The 21862-nt window shown below is 21.2% G+C and overlaps 1 protein-coding gene across 2 annotated transcripts in view; it reads right to left on the reverse strand.

Annotated features, from left to right (window-relative positions):
- LOC129615579 (CDK5 and ABL1 enzyme substrate 2) overlaps positions 1-21862 on the reverse strand; it is a 54359-nt gene that overhangs the window by 12830 nt on the left and 19667 nt on the right. The gene's annotated exons all lie outside the window — the stretch shown is intronic.

Consider the following 21862-nt stretch of genomic DNA (forward strand, 5'->3'; position numbering starts at 1 on the left):
TCATCATAAAAATTCTTGCTTGTATGAAAACACGATTAATTTTGATCTAATTACACAATAATTAAAATTTCATATTTTTGAGTAATTTATTAAATTGTACTCTTTTTTTTTTTTTTTGTTGTTTCTGTGTATAAAACATTTTGTGTTAAATGATTTCAAACTTGTTGGAGCGTACTATATACTAAAAGAGAACAACAATGTTTTTTTTCAAAATTAAATTGATTATTAATCAACTAATTATGATTAGAAATGAGGTTAATTAATACAAAGTTCAAATTTATACATATATATTTAATTATTGTTTTGGAAATTTTAATATTGTGTATGAATATAATATATGTATATATGTATGATGAACCTGAATAGGACGATTTACAAGTGATCGAGATTTATCCAGTTTTAGTGATAATTTCAAATGTGATTCTGTTCATGATTTTAATTGAGACAAAACAGAAGAAAAAGAGGGTAAAATTTACAAAATTAGTTGGATAATATGGTTGGATTAATAAAGTATGAAGGAGTTTGATTTACAATTTTGAGTAATAATTCACGTTCAATTTCATACTTATGTATCTCAATAGCTTTTTGTCGTTTAAGAAATTTTGATAAAAAAACAAATTTTTAAATTTTGAACAAATTTTTCACTAAGAGGAAAAAATATATTTTCTAACAAAATTCTCGCCTCTTTGCGTTCATAACTTTGGTAATAACGTCACTGAATTTTTTAAAGAATACAATTTTAGTAAAATTGAAATTGACCTTGAATGTAATTATAATTATATAGGTACCTTATAGTTGTATGTAAAACAAAATATTTTTTTTTATATTTTATCAATGATATTATTATCTTAAAAAAAATTAAAATCAAAATCAAATTAATAATCAAAACAAAGAAGAGAAGACCTTCATATTATAATAAAATTTTAATACAAGTTCAATTAATTATTGTAAATAAAATTATAAACAAACAAATTTTGTGTGAATTAATCACACTTACATATACATATGTACATATAAGACCGCGTTACACAAATTACAAAATGTAAATGACACACACACAATAAATAAAATAAAAATTAAAACGAGCAACAAATCGAAAAATCAATTTAAAATACCTTTATTCCATTCCTTTGTTTCGTAAGACAATTTTAGGAATATTGCTTATTCATAAATTTGTAATAAATTGTACGGGGGAAAATCGAAGACGTCGCCTGATGAGTATATATACATATGTATATGTGATTTTCATTTTATATTAATAAATTTGGTAGTTTTTTTTGTTGTTGTTTTTTTTTTTAACAAACCTAGATTAATTTTTGTAATCAAATAAAAATGGCGCCAATGAGTCTATTAATTTTTCATTTATTTTATTTGTTTTTATTTTTCAATTCTATTTTTTCGAGTTTAAGTTTTTTTTTTTTTTGTGCTATCACTATTTTATTGAATTGAATTTAAAAAATATGTAAATATGTAGGTATAATTTTTTTTTTCTAATGAAAATTTGTTTTATTGAATTATTGTATTTGTTTGAGGGTTGTTGCCACATGTATGTTCATACATGTGTGTTATATATGTAGTTGTGTTTATAATTTTGAAGGAATTCAAGTTTAAGACCAACTTTTATTTTAAATAAATAGCAATTTTTTAGAAATAATATTAAATACAAAATTGAACTGGAAATGTTTAAGATAATAATTTTAGCAGTACTTTGTTGTTTTATACCAAAAATTAATTTAATAAAAAAAAAAAGAATCATAAAATTTTAATAATATAAAATATTTACTCTCTTTGTGACATATGTACATATGTATGCAGTCTTTAAATTCAACAAAAAATATATGTATGTATGTGAATATTATAAAAATTGATTAGCTTTTTTTGTTTTTTTCAATTGACAATTTCTATTGACTATCTCTGAAATCAAAGTCAAATCACAATAAGAAAAATATATAAAGTTCTATTTAAAGACTGACAATTTTTTTTTTATATACCAGTATGTATGTATGTTTAGTATTTATTTTATATATTATAATTTTTCTTTGTTTTCTTTTAAATGAAACTGATTTCAACTAGAAAGAGAGACGATAAATTTTATTATTTTCCATTATGTTTAAATTAATTAATAATTTAAACTAAATGTTTGGTTTTTTTTTTTTGTTTAACATACATGAATATTTACATACATATATATACATATATGACAAACATGCTATAATATTTTCATTGTTACGAGGTTGCATTAAAATTCTATACGGTTAAATTATTAAAAGTTTTTGTTTCAAATACCGTACGATATTTAATTAGTACCAACTTAGACAATAATCAAAAAATTTTAGAGCTACAATTAAAATATTGCAAACTAAATTTGGCAGCTGACGTTTAGTATAATTAATTTTGAGATATTAACATAAAAATGTGTTCCAATTTACAAATTCTCTTTTTCTTTCTTAAACCATTCTCTTTTTGTAATTGTTAAAGAGAAAAATAGATAGAAAGATGTTAGCAATAATATTAATAGTGACATCTAGCTATTGTGATGTTTGTTATCTTTATTTATTTTATAACTTAATTTATCCTTAATTCATACATACACACACATATATTTTGTATCAAATTTCTTTTGTCAAAAAGAGTTGAAAATAATTGATTGTTATCATATTTTTTGCTTTTGTACTCGTAATAATTTAATTAGCATGATTATTATTCGCTATTTCCACATACATATATATACGTACATACACATATAATATATACATATTTTTTTATTAACAAACTAATTACGATAATCATTAAATATATTTTATAAAAACAAATACACAAAATATTCTCAAAGTGTAGAATTTTTTTTTTATTATAATCTTAACGTGATTTACACATGCAAATTTTTAAGTAAATAAACCTGCGTTATTTGTATTTACATAATGTACTTATATGTATGTATGTACATACAGTGATATAATTTTGATAAAAAAAAATATATTTTTATGTCTAGAATCTATTTAATAATGAATTTGAAAATAATCTTGAAATAACATGGGAAGAGTACATGTACATATGTATATGAAATTGTAAAAATTACGTAAATATATAAAATTTGTAGGGAAATGTCGTGCTCATAATAATATGCTTTCACTTTTTTGTTCTATATACAAAATGTTACATCATATTTTTTCTTTAGTTTTAAAATTAAAATAAGAAAATTATTAAATTTTAAATTATTAAATTTTAAGGAATTGTTCAATTTTGCTTTTCTAAAAATTCTTAAAGAATCCAACAAGTACTCGTGTTTGAAAGGCAAATAATTAACATTTGCGATATCGTAAATTCGAGCATGAAAATTTTTGTTTTAAATAATTTTTAAATGCAATTTTAAAAAATAAATTACTTATGTATTTGAAAAATAGGAAGAATTTTTTTCAAAATTTCATAAAAAAAATTTACGATAAATATAATAAAACGATATTAAAATTACCGTTAATTCTTATATAAATATTTAAGGTAAATATGAAAAAATTAAAAATACTTAAATGTCATTTAATATTTTTAAATATTATTCTTACCTACTATAATTCATAATATTCATAAATTTTAACATTAATTTATTCCGAAAATAACTGGAATTTCTGATAAGAATTTTTTTTTTTTGTTATTTATTAAGGTTATTTTCAACTTTTTATGGCCTTATGAGTACCTTATAATATTATTGTAGCAATTAAAGATAATTTTGTTGTTATAAAAAATATCATTATCGTAATATAAATAAATAAATTAATAAATAAGAAAAATAAATTATATACGATAAACAATTAAATTTAGTGCACAAACTTTTGTTTTTTTTTTTCAATTTATTATATATTTTTTTTTTTTGAAATAATTACAAGTGTGCAATTATTATTTATTAATCTTAAGTATTTTTAAGGGTACAATATAAATGTTTATTAGGTGAATATATAGATTCTTCATATATATGAAGATGAAGTAATCACGCTTGAAAATGTAACAAAAATTTTCTTTAAATTGTACAAATAAATTGTTTTTTAGTGTAAAATTATTAAATATCAAAAAAAAAAAAATTTTTAATAAACTTCAACGAATGACTAAGACTAATAAAATTGTTATTAAATTTATTTCAGTATAAAAAAATAAAAATTTTTTTTTTTAGAAAGAAAGCTGCTGCACGTGATCTCCTCTTAAAATATTTTTAATAATTGTTTTTCAGACTTTACTTTTCATATTCTATACCAATATAAAATTTTGTGATAACGCATAAGTAGTGTAATTAAAAAATTTACAATAAAATGTAATAAAATATGCATGCATTGTGTTACAACACTATACTGTAAATGTTTATAGTATACAGAAACGATTTCCCTTAATATATATTATCAAATGTCAGCCGAACTGACCTACCAACAATATGTAATGTAAAATTAAAAATAACATGTGCCAGATTAAATTTACATTATGTAGTTTAACATCTGATAAATACTTTTTACAAATCTACCTATATATGTATGTATGCATGCATACTTTATCTAAACACATATACACAACGCATATGTACGTGATACGTTCATGCGATAATAAGATGACATACGTAATAGTAATGAAATGTAGTTACAATACAATAAAAGTAGCATAATAAAACAGAAAGAGAAAAGTGAATATCAAAAAAAAATAATTGAGAATATAATTTAATTCCTCACTGTTCTATTGTATTAATGAAATTATATATGATTAATTGATACATACACACAGAGCCGGATCTACCATATGTCCAAAGTAACCATATGTAACGAGGACCGAAAAACAGGGCCGCAATTATTATGTGCGCAATGTTCAATGGGAATGCATACACCATATGCATAACATACGAGTATTTATAAATTTTTTGTCCTCCCGTTCGCTTTTTCAGAATGTCAAAAATTTTCATTCTCTCTCTTATCCCCAACCCTGTTATTGACATCATAAAATTTATAATACGACTATTAACTAATTATCTTCTTACTAATATTTTCAATAGTGCATGCACTAGTTAAAAGATTATTATCACCTTTAGTATTTTTAATCTCTCAATTTATCAATAACAGTTTTTGCAGTATTGATTAAACTTTCTCTTTTAGTACACTGATTAAAATTGTGATATACTTATAATATTATTTAATCAAATAAATTAAATTATCAACTATTCAAATAAGTGCTTAAATAGGGCTAATCATATAAATCTAAAAATATATGTAAATAAAAAAAAAATAAATCCGTCAGTCAATATTCCGTACTTTGTAATCCAATTAATCAATTGATAAGAGAGAATTTACTGTATATACACATAAATAATTTTTCTCTTTTATGAAACGGTACTTTAATTGAGACAACTTTTTTATGACCTTATCACTTAAAACATTTCTATAAATAAAAGTAAATATATATGTATTTATGTATATTAAAGCATGTAGATTTTATGTGTTTGTTTAGTAAATTATCCATATAAGTATAAGTATAAGAAAAAGTGATATTTATTGTGTAAATTTGCACAATATGTGATGACAACAATAAAAGTTTTCATCTTGTTTCTGTTTTCTATTTTGATGAATTTTTTTTAATTTTTTCCTTAGATCTTTAATTTTTTTTTTTATGAATACGAACAAATACAAATACGAGTATATGTTTTGATAATTCTAATTTTTATAATTCTAAAATGAATTGGGAGGAAAAAAAATAGCGTTTTTGTGGGATTAAACATTTTGTTGACGTCTGCAATTTAATTAGTTGTTTTCCGCGTTAGTAAGTAAGGGTTAAAATATGTAAATATGTAATTGAATAGGGACGTCATATCAAAAGAAATTTCAATTACCATTTATTTCTTTCCTTTATTCAGTTTATTTTTCTTGTATACTCAAAGTATTCAATGTAAAGCAAAAATTTTAAAATAAAATTTCTTTAAAATCTGAATAAATAAAAATGTTAACTATTATTTTGTAGTTTACTGGTCGATCAACTTGAAGTAATTCCAAAATTTAACAAAACACTCCTTTTGATTGATTCTTTCTCTCGCAATGGAATCTTTTCTCTCAGCAACACAATGTTTCAGTTTAGCAACAACTGTTGCTACACTATTTTCCTACATTTGTTAATATTCAATTGACTGCCAATCTAACTAAAATTGAATTATTTAAAGTAAAGACAATTAGCACAATAAATATTCAATAAGAGCAACATTTTAGTTGACAAATTATTCAAATCTAATTGAAAAATAAAAAATTTTTCATTTTTAACACTCAAAAATTGTATATTTCATGGGAATTTTCAAGTATGTAGTCTAAACTTATTTTAAGGACAATAATTTTGAAGTTTAACCGAGAAACAAAAAATTTTATTTTGTTTCTTCAGAAGTAAAAAAAAACAAAGTACTTACATACATACATACAGACATACATAATATATAGGTACATGAACCATTAAGTTTCATAAAATTCAATTGTTTTTTTTTTTTTTGTGATTATGAAATCTTATCAAATTATATCAAAAAATGTATGTATAGCAACAGTAAATACGAAAATATTATAGAACACATTGTTGACAAAATGAAATAGCATTTTGTTTTATTTTTATGTCAAATTATGTCATAATTACATACTTATCTATCTTTTTGTTTGTAAATGTCGTAAAATATTTGCATACATGACTCAAAGCATGTAATTAAAATTTTTATTTTAATAATAATTTTTGAAGTCATCAATCAATTATCTTGGAGAAGAGCTTGCTGTTAAATAGTTAAAAATTGTAAATATTCAATTTAAATTTAATTTTATTTTGTAATTAAATTATTGTTAATTAAATCAATATGTATGTACATATGTTTATTATTAAATATAAAATGTTGTCGAAAATTGTGAATTTAAAATAAACACAAAATTACAATATTGTTTCAATACTTTGTTATTTAGGTTGTTTCTGTAAATAAATAAATCGTTCCATTTGCATCTTTGTTAATGATCAAGCAAATTTTTGACAAAATTCTTACATAAGTATTTCAAACTAAAAATCATGACCAAAGCCCTATGCCATAAAATCTATGTATATATGTACAGTAAAACACGGTTAAGTGGATCACGCTTAAGTGGATTTCACGCTTAATTGCATCAAATTTTCGTGGCTTGTACTTTTTTCGATTTTTTCATATAAAAAAATTCGTTTAAGTGGAATTCGGATAAGTGCACAACACGCTTATCTGCACATATATTTTTTCCCTCATGTAATACTTAATATGTAAATTTATTCGGTTAACTACACATCCCTGTTTTTATTTAGCATAAATGTCAAAAATGAAAAACTACACTCTCAACTACAAAATAAGAAAAGCAACACTATGTAGCTACCCAAAATATTTTAGTTTCTGTCATTGTCAAATTTTGAGTGTTGATTTCGATACCAGAAAAAGTATTTACTGAGATTGTAGCATGTGATGACAATCTGGAATGTTACGGTGATTGGACCGACATAGAAATTATAAATGAAGTTCGTTCAAATTTAATAGAAACTAATGAGGAAAACGATGAAGAACTAAATTTTGTGGAAAATTCTGAACCTCCTTCTAAAGTTCTCAAAAAAGATGCTATAATAGCTCTTTCAAACATACAAACATAAAGCATTTTTACAAACGTTAAAAACAAAAACCCAAGCAAAAATCATAAAATATTTTGTGAATAAAAAAAGTTTGTAAGTTGTCAATATTATGTATGTTTTCTATTAAGGGAAATTAATTTACCATTGCTATTATTATTTTTATAATGAAGTTAAATGTGCAAATTTTTTAATTTTTTGTTGATTTTGAAATTAAATTTTAATTTTTAACTTATAATTAGAACCAGTTTTTAATAAATTCAATTCTTTGACATCGGAGGTAATTTTTTAAGTCGAATTCGTATAAGTGGAAAACACGCTTTAGTGGACAAAATTTTCTTGGCTGATCGATTTCCACTTAACCGTGTTTTACTGTATATACATTGGCACAAAATTATTTAGAGCAATAAATATTATTAGGGAAGAAATTGTAAATTTCGTTATTTGTGATAAACTTACTGCAAAATTCTAATTATAAGTGGAAATTCTCATAATAATTCTGTTAACACTAACTTGACAATTAATTAATTTATAATTGAAGCAATAGAATGTTTATTCATATATTATGTATATTTATTAGAAAAATTTATTTCAGGAATTAAAATTACAATTATGAGATTTTATGCCAATCAGTACACATTTTTAACAATTAAAAATCCGATAAAAAAAATCATATTTTGACATAAAATAATTTTTTGTATAATTTTCATATTTTCATTGCCTTAAAATTGTCATTTATTGTAGAAATAAATTAAGTATATTTTATATTAATTACATTATGTCAGATTATTAATATTCATTCTTTGGAACAACAATTTGAAAATATTTGATTATAATTTTATAGAAAATAATTGACATAGAATCTAAATAACTTGTTAATTTTGTAATTAAAATATAAAAGAAAAAAAATTTACATTTGTACATATTTTTCTAAATCATTAAATTTTTTGCAAATATTGTTCTAGTATCTAGATTCTAGATTTTTATTTTTTGATTTTTTTATTTAAAATTTTCAATTAATTCAGTTGGATAATCTATCATATTTATAATTTCATTTTTCATCTTTCATTTCTTTTAATTTTGTTTGGTTTTTTGAATAAAAGAGAATATAATTTTATTAATTTATTTTTGTAATATAAATTAATTGTTGTGAAATGGAAATTAAAATAGAAATCTGGCAGATTTTGAAAACATTGCAAATATTTTGAATATAAATTCAAGTAAAAATCATCGGCAACACTTATATAAACAAACTGCAATTAATAATTGAGTGAAAAGTTGATTTATTTATTTTTTTTTTATTATTTATTAGAGTTTTTTTTTGTGTTCATATTTTTTGATTTCTCTTATTTTTTTTTATATTTCACAAATATAAAATTTAGGAGAATTTCCATTTTGCTTGATTTTTACGTGTACAGAAGACACTTATATTTGAAATTTTGCCAAATATTTTTTTTTACAATAAAAATTTTTAAAATATTTTTATTTAATTTTTTTTTTTCATTTTATTTCTTGTTAATATTTTTTTATTTAGAACCTCATTCATTATTAAAATTGAGTTATAAGTTATAACAATTGAAAAAAATGAGAAAAAAAAACATTTTCAAAAAAGAGAAAGAGAGGAGAAAAAAGAGTGAGAGAAAAAGAAAAATTATGATCAAAAATTTGGAAATCAGGCCTAAAAATAAATAAAAATGAATACAAAGCAGAAGAAAAAGAAAACAAAATCTTCAAGGACGGTATGGATTTTATCGGAAAGAGGAAGGAATATTATGCAGTTGAGAATTTTTATTTTTTTTTTTTTCTTAAAGTGGGTTATGAAATTTATTTGCTGGGCTTTTATTTTTATTAATATTTCTCTTTTTTATATTTAAATTTTACCTGTTACCATGTGAGTCTTAAATGCTCAATAAATATTTTTTTACGGTAACCAGCCGTGTAATAACATTACAAGTTTTGGAATTGAGCAAAGTTGAAATTTTTTATTTTTCGTAATATTCAAATTGATGTTAGTAAGTTTGGCATTATCAATTTATTTTAGTTAATATAAATTTTAATTTATCAATTTGTATTTACCGAAATATTTAGAGAAATTGAATAATATCATACATACATATGTACACAGTTCAATTAACAATCAAATTGTGTATCAAAAATTCAAAGCTATGTTATTAACTACTCAAATTTATTAAAAAAATATTAAATAGTTTATGAATCCATGTTACTCGTATACTATAATTAAATAATTAAATAATTAATCATATAAATCCTACATATATATAACATCATTGAATTGAGCCTATATTAAAATTAAATGACAAAATAAATTTAAAGTTAATATCGTAAAAATGAACTCATATATGGTGAAATATTTTAAAACAGGTTTTTCTTTTTTCAAATATGACAAAATTAATTCAAAATTTTCACATACATATTACACATACGTTGTGAATACAACCATACAAAACAAAATGTATTTAAAACATCATGGTTTCGATACAAGCTTTAATACAATTAATTCACGGAAGAAATAATAGAAATTAATTTTTAAAGAATTTGCTAAAATTTAGTGTGCTTTTTGGCATAAAAATTTTATTTGTATATATTTGTAGATCAAGTATTATTTGGGAGACAGTGATTACTCATTTTAAGGTACAATAGCAATGAGAAACCTTTTAATAAACTGAATGTTATTTAGAGCGTCATTGTGTATTTTTTTTTGTGTCCAATTAACTTTCTAAGTAACTTTCAAATTCGAATTTCAAATTAATTTTTTTAAGTTTGAATAAAATTCGCATTACTTGTATTGTCAAAACTGTAAAATAATCTGAAACAATTTGAATTCGAAAAGAAAAAAAAAAAATGAAGAGGAAGTAAAATTAAAGAAGAAATTGCAAAAAAAATTTTTTTAAAGATAGTTTACTTTTTATATAGCTTTGGCAATACGGAAATGGAAAAGAAACGGAATCATTAGAGAAAATTAGATTTTTTTTTTTACAATCCAGGTTCGAATATAAAGACGAACTCATATAAAACGATGAAATATTGTATAAGCTTAAAATTATGAATAAAATTGTATTTTGTGAGCAATGTGAGCAGTATTTAACAAGTAAAAGTTTTTGATTTACATTTTATTTGCAATTTGAATGTCATGGTTCTTCTCACTGAATGAATATTTACAATTTTAATGTCATGGTTCTTCTCTCACTCATTTGAGCAAAAAATATAGAATAAGGCCATAAAATTAAAAAAAATGTTTTTTGTTTCTAAATTTCAAAATTCAAAATATTTAAAAAATTTTCAATTTATTCCAAATCGTAATCTCATATTATTTAAAATACAAAACACTTTACCACAAATATGAATGATTCATCAATATTCATATATACATATATATGTATATATATGTTTATTTTTTATTTTTTAAATTTTACCCTTTTGTATATTTTTTAATATTATTTTATTGTTTTTTTTTTTATTAATTCAATCGCAAGTTTTGTTATTATTTGAAAATACTGAGGAATTCAAGGTTCAAGCTTTTTTTTGTGTTTTTTTTTCGTTCTAATTAAACGGATATAAGCTTCCAATTTCAAATTCATATTTTATAATACGAATAGTAAATAAAATTAATGGATATATACAATGTACAGTGGAACGTAATCATATCGGAAATTGTAAGGAAAAAAAGCTGAACTCAATAAAATTTTATTAATGATACTTTATCGCATTCTGAGCAGCACCAAGAACGATTTTTGAGTAAAGAAAGTATTTTAAATAGTTTTAAATTATATTTTCGGAAATTTTACGGAGTACCGTTGTTTTTCATTTACTGACATTTTAAAGTATTCCCATTGTAACGTTTTTTTTTTCAATTATTTAATTAAAATTGACTATGCATAAGCTGATACGAAAAAAATTTGTTCTATGGTTACTGCACCCTCAAAGTCCCATAACTGCTTCAATGACATTCTCTTTTTTTGGTTGGATCTCAAATTTACGCTAAAAGCACTGAAATGATGAAATCGTTTCATTTTTAATCATAAACAGAATTACGACATTATAAAACAAACTTGTAATTAGTTGTTTAAAAGCAATTATAGAGAAATGAAAGGGTTAAATATATTGTTCAAAAGTTATGCTTAAAAATTGAGTTTACTGTATTCGTACATACGCATATTATATAGGAATATTGTATATGTAGGTAATTTAAATTTGTGGAATTTCTCTCTATACATTTTATTTTTTGTTACTTTAAATACCAACTGTACATATTGAAAAATATTAAAAAATATAAACAAAATTTTGCTCAAATAAAAATCAAAAGTTCCGGTGGTATACAGAAATTAAAATTATTAACATGAAAAATGTTTATAAATTTCAATAAAAAAGAAAATACAATTGAATTGCAAAATTATAAAAGAAAAGAAAAAACAAAAAAGAGGATAGGATTTAGTTTCGCCTTTAAGATTTTGATATTTTAATTTTTTAACCTGTAGATTTTATTTCTGAATCACAGAGCTACTATGTGAAATCAATTCTTACTTGTTTCCTTTTAATTTTTTTCTTTAATTGCAAATCGAATTGAAATTGATATGCATGGGTCTAATACGCTTATTCATATTTCCTTTTTTAATTTGCATGTATAAAAGAATTGCATAATAATTGTTTAGAATTACATAAAAATAATAAAAAAAATTGTAGGGATTATTAGCCAATTTTTTTTTTATTTGCTAGTGATTCATAAACACCTGCTTTTTATTTTAAACTTTCTAAAAAAATATTTATACTTTTACAAATGTTAAAACTATGGAAACTACATATAAGAGTTTGTTTTTTAATTGCGCTTTACTTGAGGTACTTGAATTACAATATAATGGTTTTAGTTTTTAAGTTTGACATAGTTTTCATATAAATCCGCGGAAATCGAGGAATCGGAATGGGAGCATCGAAATCAATGAGACAAAGTAGTCGGAACATAAAAATTTATACATTACTCTGAACTCGGGAGTAGGAATCAAAAAATTTTAAAAATTTGTTGAACATAAATAGGCTAAAATCTATATACCTATAGAAAAAAAGAATGAAATCGGAGAAAATTTTAGAATTTACTTCGTAGTGCTCGTTCGTTTATAAATCAACATTGTACAATCTATCACTATTTAATACCGTGGAATTTTTCTAAATAATTTATACTAGCATTTTTACTTATATGTTTTGTAATAAAATAAAAAATAAAATCAAAATGACATTATCACAAGGTGTAATGGAAAATTTTAATAGCAAATTAAATTTTATAATCTTCATATAAATCAATCTTACACGGTAAATAGCTTTATCATTTTGTTTACTATTTTTTTGTATTTAAATTTAAAATCTTGGTAAATATATTATGTATAAATAAATATAATGTATATAAATTACGGAAATATTATATTTTTTTAAAGACTTCAGGGTAAATTTTATTTTAATATACGCATATAATAAGTATATGTATGTGCTCTTATATGAGTTCATGTACGTGTAATGTACGTATAATATACGTGTGTACCTATAAACAAAATAATTAAATCTTCTTGATAGTGCTTCTTAAATTTCAATTTTTAAAACCTCAAAATTAATTAAGAAAAAAAGTAAAAAAAAAATAATAAAATAAACATTGTAGCTGCTTGTTCTAGCCTCTTTATCCATATGATGATATTATTTTAATTTGATTGAAAAATTGACTTAATTTTCATTAATGTTTACATTAATAATTTTGTTTTCGAAAAATGAAATTTTCAATTGAATGCTTATGGAAAATTACAATAACAACAAAAAAAAAGTGTTTCTTCAATAAAATTCTCATGTGGTAAAATTTGTGTATACATTTTATATACATACAAATAATTCTATTAAATTTTGTAAATAAATTTTATTTTTATATTTTTATACTTTAATTTTCGAAAAACATATAGATATACAAAAATTATTACCTGTGGAAATTTTTATTTTCATAAAATTCTAAAAATAGTTTTTTTTTTAAGTACTCTTTAAATATACTAGAATGAAAAAGGAAATAAAAAGTATTAAGGTGAGCTTAAAGAATAGAAGAAAATGAAAGCAAAGAAAAAAATCTGATGTAGTCAGCCCATAACTCACTACGATGTATATTGTTTAGTTTTGTGAGCATTACAGAAGGTTATGAAAATGAATTCTTCTTTACAATTTTAAGGGCACTATTAACTAGTAAGCTCTTACTTAAAATTCTTCACAAAATGTAAATTTGTCACTTAGTAATATAAAATCACAAATGTTAACCCTCGTATGTCAAATGCCAACTGTTAACCGTAAATTGTTAACTGTCAAATTTCAAAAGTCAAATTTGAAATAACACCTGTCAAATGTCATTTGTGAATGTCAAATGTCATCTGTAAACCCATCTGTCAAATGTCACTTGTCAAATGTCAACTGTCAACAGTCAAATGTCAGATGCCAAGTATGAACTGTCAATAGTCAAATGTCGCCTGTCAACTGCCAACTGTAACCTGTCAAGTATTAAAACATAAAATTTTAACTGCTTTAGCAAACCGAATTTAAATATTTAATTTCAGGGAATTTGGTTGATTATCTCTCTTTACATGCATAAAAATTTAAAATCGCCCAGAAAAAAGAGCTAGTTCTCACAAATTCACTAATTCGTGAAATAGCTGAAATAAACTCATATATAAAATTTCATTAAAATCGATTTAGCTGAACTTGAGTTACACACTTGCACTCACATAGCGAAAGACCGATATTTCTAAAAATAATTTATTTACGTTACCTTACTATGGAGAAGTTGCTTGTTGCTATCACTTAATCTCCCTTATTGTATGCAATGCAGACGGTAAAAATTAATGTGTGGGAAGAGGTAAGATTTTTAATTTGTATTTATTTAAGAAAATTTAAAATTTTTCTTTTATAATAACAGCATTTCTTATATATATTTCATAATATTTTTTTGTGAATTATGTAATTTAGAAAATATAAAAATTTAGAAAAGTGCTAATTTTAGATTTTAAGTCCAATATCAAAATATTGAATCAGAATTGAATAATTACTATTATTAATTACTAACACAAAAATTTATTGATTAATAGTGATTACTATCATTCAATTTGATACAATTAAAACTCAGTGTACACACTTAAATATTTCGAACTTAAAATATTTGGAGTCACGACCCACAAACGAAAACAAGATCACAATTTATTTTTAACAACAAAAAATATGCCATTGATATTTTCGAAACCTTGAATAGGTATAAGAAACGTAGAAATTGCTACATATATAAGAAATGATTTGAGTTTTCACTAAAGAATTAATTTGATCCCTGCGAATAATTTAAAAAATTAATATTTTGGTAATTTTCGAGTTTCGCTAAATTTGATATCATAATATTTGTATGCATGTATGTATATCTATACATATTTAAGTATTTGTACTATTTGATGGAAACTAGATTTCAATCTTTCCATATCTAAATATCTGATTATTAAAAGTTCTTAACCAACTTTCATTTTATTCATTAAATTCGAAACAAAAACTTTCACTAACCATAATTATTATATTAAATTAAAATCAATATTTTATATTTAAAACAAACAAAAAAAAGACTAAAAACATACTACACTTAAAATGATTAAAAGTTTTGACGTAATAAAAATAAGAAAATAAGAAAAATACAATTTAATATTGAGAAAAGAAAAAATTAAAATAGGGTAGAGCACTTTTAACTACCTCAAGTTCAGATAGGAAAAATGACGATATGTCACGCAAATTCTAAAATTTACAAATGTAAAAAGTGGTAAAAAAAGAAACTACTAAACTAATAATAAAATTCTAAACACTTAAAAATTTTATTTTTGTAATTTCTCATTCAAAAAAAACAAAAATGAAAATAAAAGGGGCAAAAATGAAAATAAAAAGGGCAAAACTTTTATAAAAATATTTTTTTGCTAATTTAGCAAAAAATATTTGCATTATTACAGTTACTTCTGTGTTATTATATGCGCTAGCAAATGTATTCATGTATACATATGCATGTAAAATTTTTAAGTACATAGGTACATACATAAGTAAAATAATATACATGCATGCCTAATTAAAATAAAAGTTAAAACAAATTTAATAGTTGAGGTTGTACATTCATTGATTCATACTCATATGACCGTATGTATATGTTTGCATTTACTTTTTTTTTTCTCTTTTTCTCTTTTTTCACAAATTGTCTATTTTGGATGGTTTATTTTCCACAAAGACGTCATGTCATTTATTATTGATTTTTTAGAAATTTTAAAAACAAAAATAAACAGAAAAATTTTTTAATTAAATTTTTTAAAACAAAATTCCGATACGCTAAGTAGTAAATTTTGATAAGAAAATGTAGTAAAAATTCTCACATGATTAAAAAAAATAATATAACAAGGCAATGTTTTGGTTCAAAAAAAAAAATGACAGAAATAACATTAGGTATAACAAAAAAAATTTGAGTCAAAAATATGGGTGGGGTCATACACATTCATACATCATAATGGGCACATAATTAAATGAACGTACAAAAATATAAATTAGTACATCTAGATAAAATTCAATAATAAAAATTAATGTCAAAAATTAATTAATAATTGACATTAATAGATTTAAAAATTGCTGTAGAAATAACAAAAAAAACACATTCGTTTTCTTCTTGTCGTTCCAGTTCGTTTTTTGTTCGTTTCCCTTAAGGGTGCAGGCAGACATACAATTTTTAGTTTTACAACTGTTTGAATGCTTATTTGTATTCCATAGGTTCATACCGATGCATATCTGCTTGAGCCCTAAAATGTGTCAATTTTTTCAATTATTCTTAAATTTCAAAATATTTTTGTCTCTGTTATAAACAACACACTTGATTTGAATAGCAGTTTATATAATTATATTTGAATAGTAGTAACTATAAATGGGTTCCACTGTGTCATAGAAATAATTAATATGTAAGTATAAATTTATTTATTATGTAAATAAACATGTACATATATATACAACCACATACAATTTGTACATACACACATATATATGTATGAATCTTTTATAATTTTATTTTATTAAAAAGGTGTAAAAATAAAGAAAACTTAACTGCGTAATTTTTTAATTTTTTTTTTTTTATGAGTAAAACTTACATACATACATATATGGTGATAACTGATTAGTGACTTGTGAGCTGAATTGATAATATAATCAATCATCGCATGTACATACATGCATGTATGTTTGTTTTTTTGTATGTGTTTGTTGATTTAATAAAAAATATTTGATAACATTTTTTTTTATATTTGAATTCGTTGTATATGGCATGATGAAAAATAGTAAAAATAATATATTTTTGTAGACATTTTTATTTTGATTGCAATAAAAAAAATTGTTTTCTCGCATTCCTATTGTGAATTAGTTGAAGTATTTTCTTTTATTGTGAGCTGTATTGTTGTGGTTTTTGTTTTTTATTTCTTATCGTTATTGCAATTTCTAATTTACTTTTAAGACATCTGGTTTTTGATTAACTGTTTGATCAAGTTTTTCTTCATATTTTCTATAATTTAAAGATATTAATTTACATGCATATGTACATATAATGTGCATGTATTTATGAATGTTTAAGAATTTATATGTTATGTTACAATTTGCAAACATTTTTTGTCTATTTAAGGAAAATCTGCTACCTATAATACACAAATAACTTTTAATTAAAATAGTAAAAATTTGATTTTTTTTTTTTTTTGAAAATTTCTGTATAGGGTTACAAATTTTAATTTCGACGCAATTTTTGAAAGGAAACAAAATAAAAAATTTGGACAAAACCAGAATTCTAAACTAGAAAAATAAATAGTTTGATTAAAAATTTGTTATCTGCCGCATCAAATTTAAAATTTAGAAACTATTTCCTAAAAAAAAATATTTTGTTTTAAAGCAAATTTTTTGATAAATCAAATTTTTATATTATTTTTACAAGTTTAATTCAGATAGCTTTCTATTTAGAAAAATTAACTCGCAATTAATTTGTGAGCTTAATAATAGATAATTTTAAAATTAAAAATTTTTCAATTATTGTTAAAATATTATTGAACTAGATATGTACATTATACATACATGACATTAAAATCTAGATTTGAATAATAATTTAAATTAAAGCGTAGTTATAAACCAGAATTCGAGATTTTTGAAATATGGTACGCATATCTTTAAAATATGTATTAACAATTAAAATAATATCATAAAAAAAATTTGGATATATCACAGGTACACATACACATACACATATATTGTGTAATACAATGTAATCTTCTTCAATAAACTTCGAGTCTCGAGAATAATTTAACTTTAATACTAAGTGATCAAAACCGTTTGATCAAATTTTAATAATTTCAAATAACAATATCAAAAATCCTTGATGAAAAAATAATAAAATAGAATAACAATAATATTTAATTGATATTGTATATAATGTATGAAGTAAATAATTTTAACCTTTGTCAATTTTTTTTCTAAACCACTAAATAACCTTATAAACTTACATATCTATATATATATATATATATATATGTATTTTATTATAATTATTATTGCATTGTGTTATTAAGGAAAAACAATTAAAATTTATATGAAATAATGTGCAATATATACATACATATATATACTTAATAAAATTATTAAAATTATGATAAGGAAAAATTGAACTTAAGAAAATTTTGGTTTCCTTAATTAGGAGTATACTCAAATAATAATGATAAGAATTTCAAGCAATATGATAAGAATTTAATGCCTATCAACATCAAATAAATAAATATGTATGTATATATACATATGTGATTAATTATAGAAAAATATTAATGTAAAGACTTTGCAAAAGTTTATATACCCTCTTTAAATATTGTAGGTACTTATATGATAATAAAATAATTAATTTGTTTTGATTCGTTTATATTGTACAAAGTATAATAACAAATTTTGATTAAAGATTAGATTTTCATAAATATTATTTTAATATTTAATTCTTCATATTTACTTATAAAATTAAATCCAATTATTTTATTTCTTTATCATTTTCTTTTTTTGTGTAAATTTATTTAAAATATTAAAAAAAAAATATATTTTATACTTTCTAATTATTTAAGCTAATATTGATAAATTATTGATTGTGAATTAGGTCAACTTGCTTTTTATGACCAAATATAAATATTGTTTATTGAATTTTGTTGATAATTTATAAATATAGTTATACACACATACATATCTAAGCCATTTATTTGTTGCTATTTAATTACATATATATAAATTTTCACTACATAATTAACAATATTTGTTTAAAAGTTAAAAAACGCCCAAAATATTGAAAATTCAAGAAGAAAAAAATTTTATATTACCCTTGAGTAGGAATATTTAATATCTACTACTATATTAATGAACGACGATTACAATTCTATTATTAATGGAATTTTAATTATACATTTATGTGCATATACATACAAGTATAAACGTATATACTTTTCCGAAATAAAATAAAGCCTCATACTCTGATACTAAAATTAAATATAGAAATTTACAAATCCATAAAATTTTATAATTTCTTTTCCTTTTTTTTATTTTACAAAAATATTTTTATAGCAACAAATAATTAAATATAAAAGGAACAAGAAGAAAAAGTATAAATTAAATTGGAAACCGGAAAAAGTTCTTTATTTGAACTATGTATTTTTTAAATACACATTATATACATACATATTTTTATTTATTTTTAACTTTTCTTATCTTATATTAGAAAATTATATTAGAAAATAAATAAAGAGCTTTAATTTTATTCCTAACCTACATTAATATTTAATTACAATTTTAAAATTATTGTATTTACAATTGTAAAATTATGTTTTTAAAAATTGACTTAGATTATGCTTATATGCATTTAGCAAATAATTTTATGTAAAATTGTTTAAATTTCAATTTTGTTAGAAAATCACAATTAAGAAAATAAAATTCATTTATTAAAGATAAATTTAAGTTTTATTTCAGATATAAGATTTTGAATTAAAATATATTAGAGAAATATATTTATTTGGGTATTCTCTTAAAATTTGATAAAATGTTCGATTTGTAAAAGTTCGTAGATTTAGTTTGATGATAAACAAAAATATAAAATAGAATGCAATCCAACTCTAATCAAACAAAATGTCTTAAAAATTTTTAAAGTTCAAACTCTTCTTTATAAATTTATTTATAATAATATGCATAAATATGCAAAATATCAAATTATAAACATAAATTTTGCTGGTTTAAGACTTTTAAATATTTTTTTTATTGTTAAATTATCGTACAGTAGAATTTTAATATAAGAATTCTTTCAAAAATTCAAGTACGTTTTTTTTATATTTTTAGTAAACAAAATTACAAATTCCGAAATAAAAAAATATGTATGTATGTATGTATGTACTTAATTTTAGTTATTAAATTAGCATATAGAATATAAAAACAAAAAATTAATGTAAAATTCCAAATTGTAAAAATTTACTTAAAATAAGTTCACAATTTTAAACAATTGCTTAAAAATTTTATGTAAATTTCACAAAAATTTTTTACTTATTAATTAATAATTCATTAATATTGTATAATTTAAAGTTTTGTGTAAAAGATTTTTCCAAAATCTAGAAATTATAGTCATACTTATATACATATATACATGTATATTGTATTTTTATAATTTATATGTAATGCAAATGACATTTAATTATACAGAATTTATAATTCTGATTTATTTTCATTAAATTATTTTATTTTGCCCTGTTAATTAATTCCCTAATCGATATGTAGAAACATATACTCGTACATACATACATTCATATTTTGTTTATCTCTTTCTCTCTCCATGTAGTCAAAATCATTTTTTATTTTCCTTGAATTTTATTTACATATACTTTATCTACCCACTTACATAATAATTTTCAAATAAAACTTGTTTTTAAATGTAAAGTTATAAATAAAAAAAAAAAAAAAATTAATTATTTTTATTTTAATGAAAAAAATTTTCCATCTATCAAGGTTATTTTATTTTGTATAATTGAATTCTCTTACTCCTCCGAAATTTCAATCCAAACATACATTGTACAAAATAGAATAAAATTTCAAAAATATAAACAAGAGCATATATGTATATACATATGTATGTATTTATGTACATACATATGTAACAACAATGTAAAATAACCAAAATAAAAATAACATGAATAACGCTATGTACATAAATAGTAAAGCGATTTTTATGTAAAAATAAGAAAAAAAAAAAATAATTAAAATCTTTACACAAGGTTTTTTTTTTTTTGAAATTTTGAACTCAGATGGGGTCAATTAATTGTAAATAAGCAAATAAATTTTTTGTATACATATTCCTATTATATATGTATGTAAATATTTGCATACATATATTTACTAATTTTTTTTTTATTATTATTATTTATATTCAATTCAAATTTTTTTACATAAAAATGTAAACAAAAATTTTCACTTTAATCAATTATAAAATATAGACAACCTTAAATAATATAAATTTACCTTAAAAATAAATTACCGGCATTATTCATTAATAATAATAATAAAAAAAATATATATAAAATCAAATTTCAATATTGAAAAATAATAGCACAATAAACAATTACACATACAAATATCGAGTATATATACAGATGCGAGCAATCAAAATAGCAATTTATTCATAGAAAAATCAATTACATACTGAAAACATTAAATATTGACAATAATTTTGATTTAATGCAAAAAATTTATTACTTATTATATTTTCGAAAAATTATGATTGACATTTTAATGAATTTTGAGAAGAAAATTATATTTTAACTTTTAAAGGTATAGATTTTTCTGTAATTTTTAATTATTTAGCTCATTTAATCCTAGTGTGTTAATTATATTCCAATATTGAAGACCAATAATGTAACATCTGTAATATTTATAAAGAATTTTCTTAGATAAAATTTAAAAAAAAAAATTTTTTTGCTTCATTAATATTGTTGATTTAGGAAAATTTGGTAAAATATTGACGAATAGGTACAGAAAAATTTAGTAGATTGCTTTCATTATTTGTCATTAGTATAGCACTGCATATAAGTTATATGATATTAAAAGAAATTTTCTACAAAAAAAAAATAAGTAAAAATTATTGACAAAATAGTTATATTATTATTGT

Source organism: Condylostylus longicornis, unplaced genomic scaffold, assembly GCF_029603195.1.
Source record: "Condylostylus longicornis isolate FDR11 unplaced genomic scaffold, ASM2960319v2 ptg000137l, whole genome shotgun sequence".
Lineage (NCBI taxonomy): Eukaryota > Metazoa > Arthropoda > Insecta > Diptera > Dolichopodidae > Condylostylus > Condylostylus longicornis.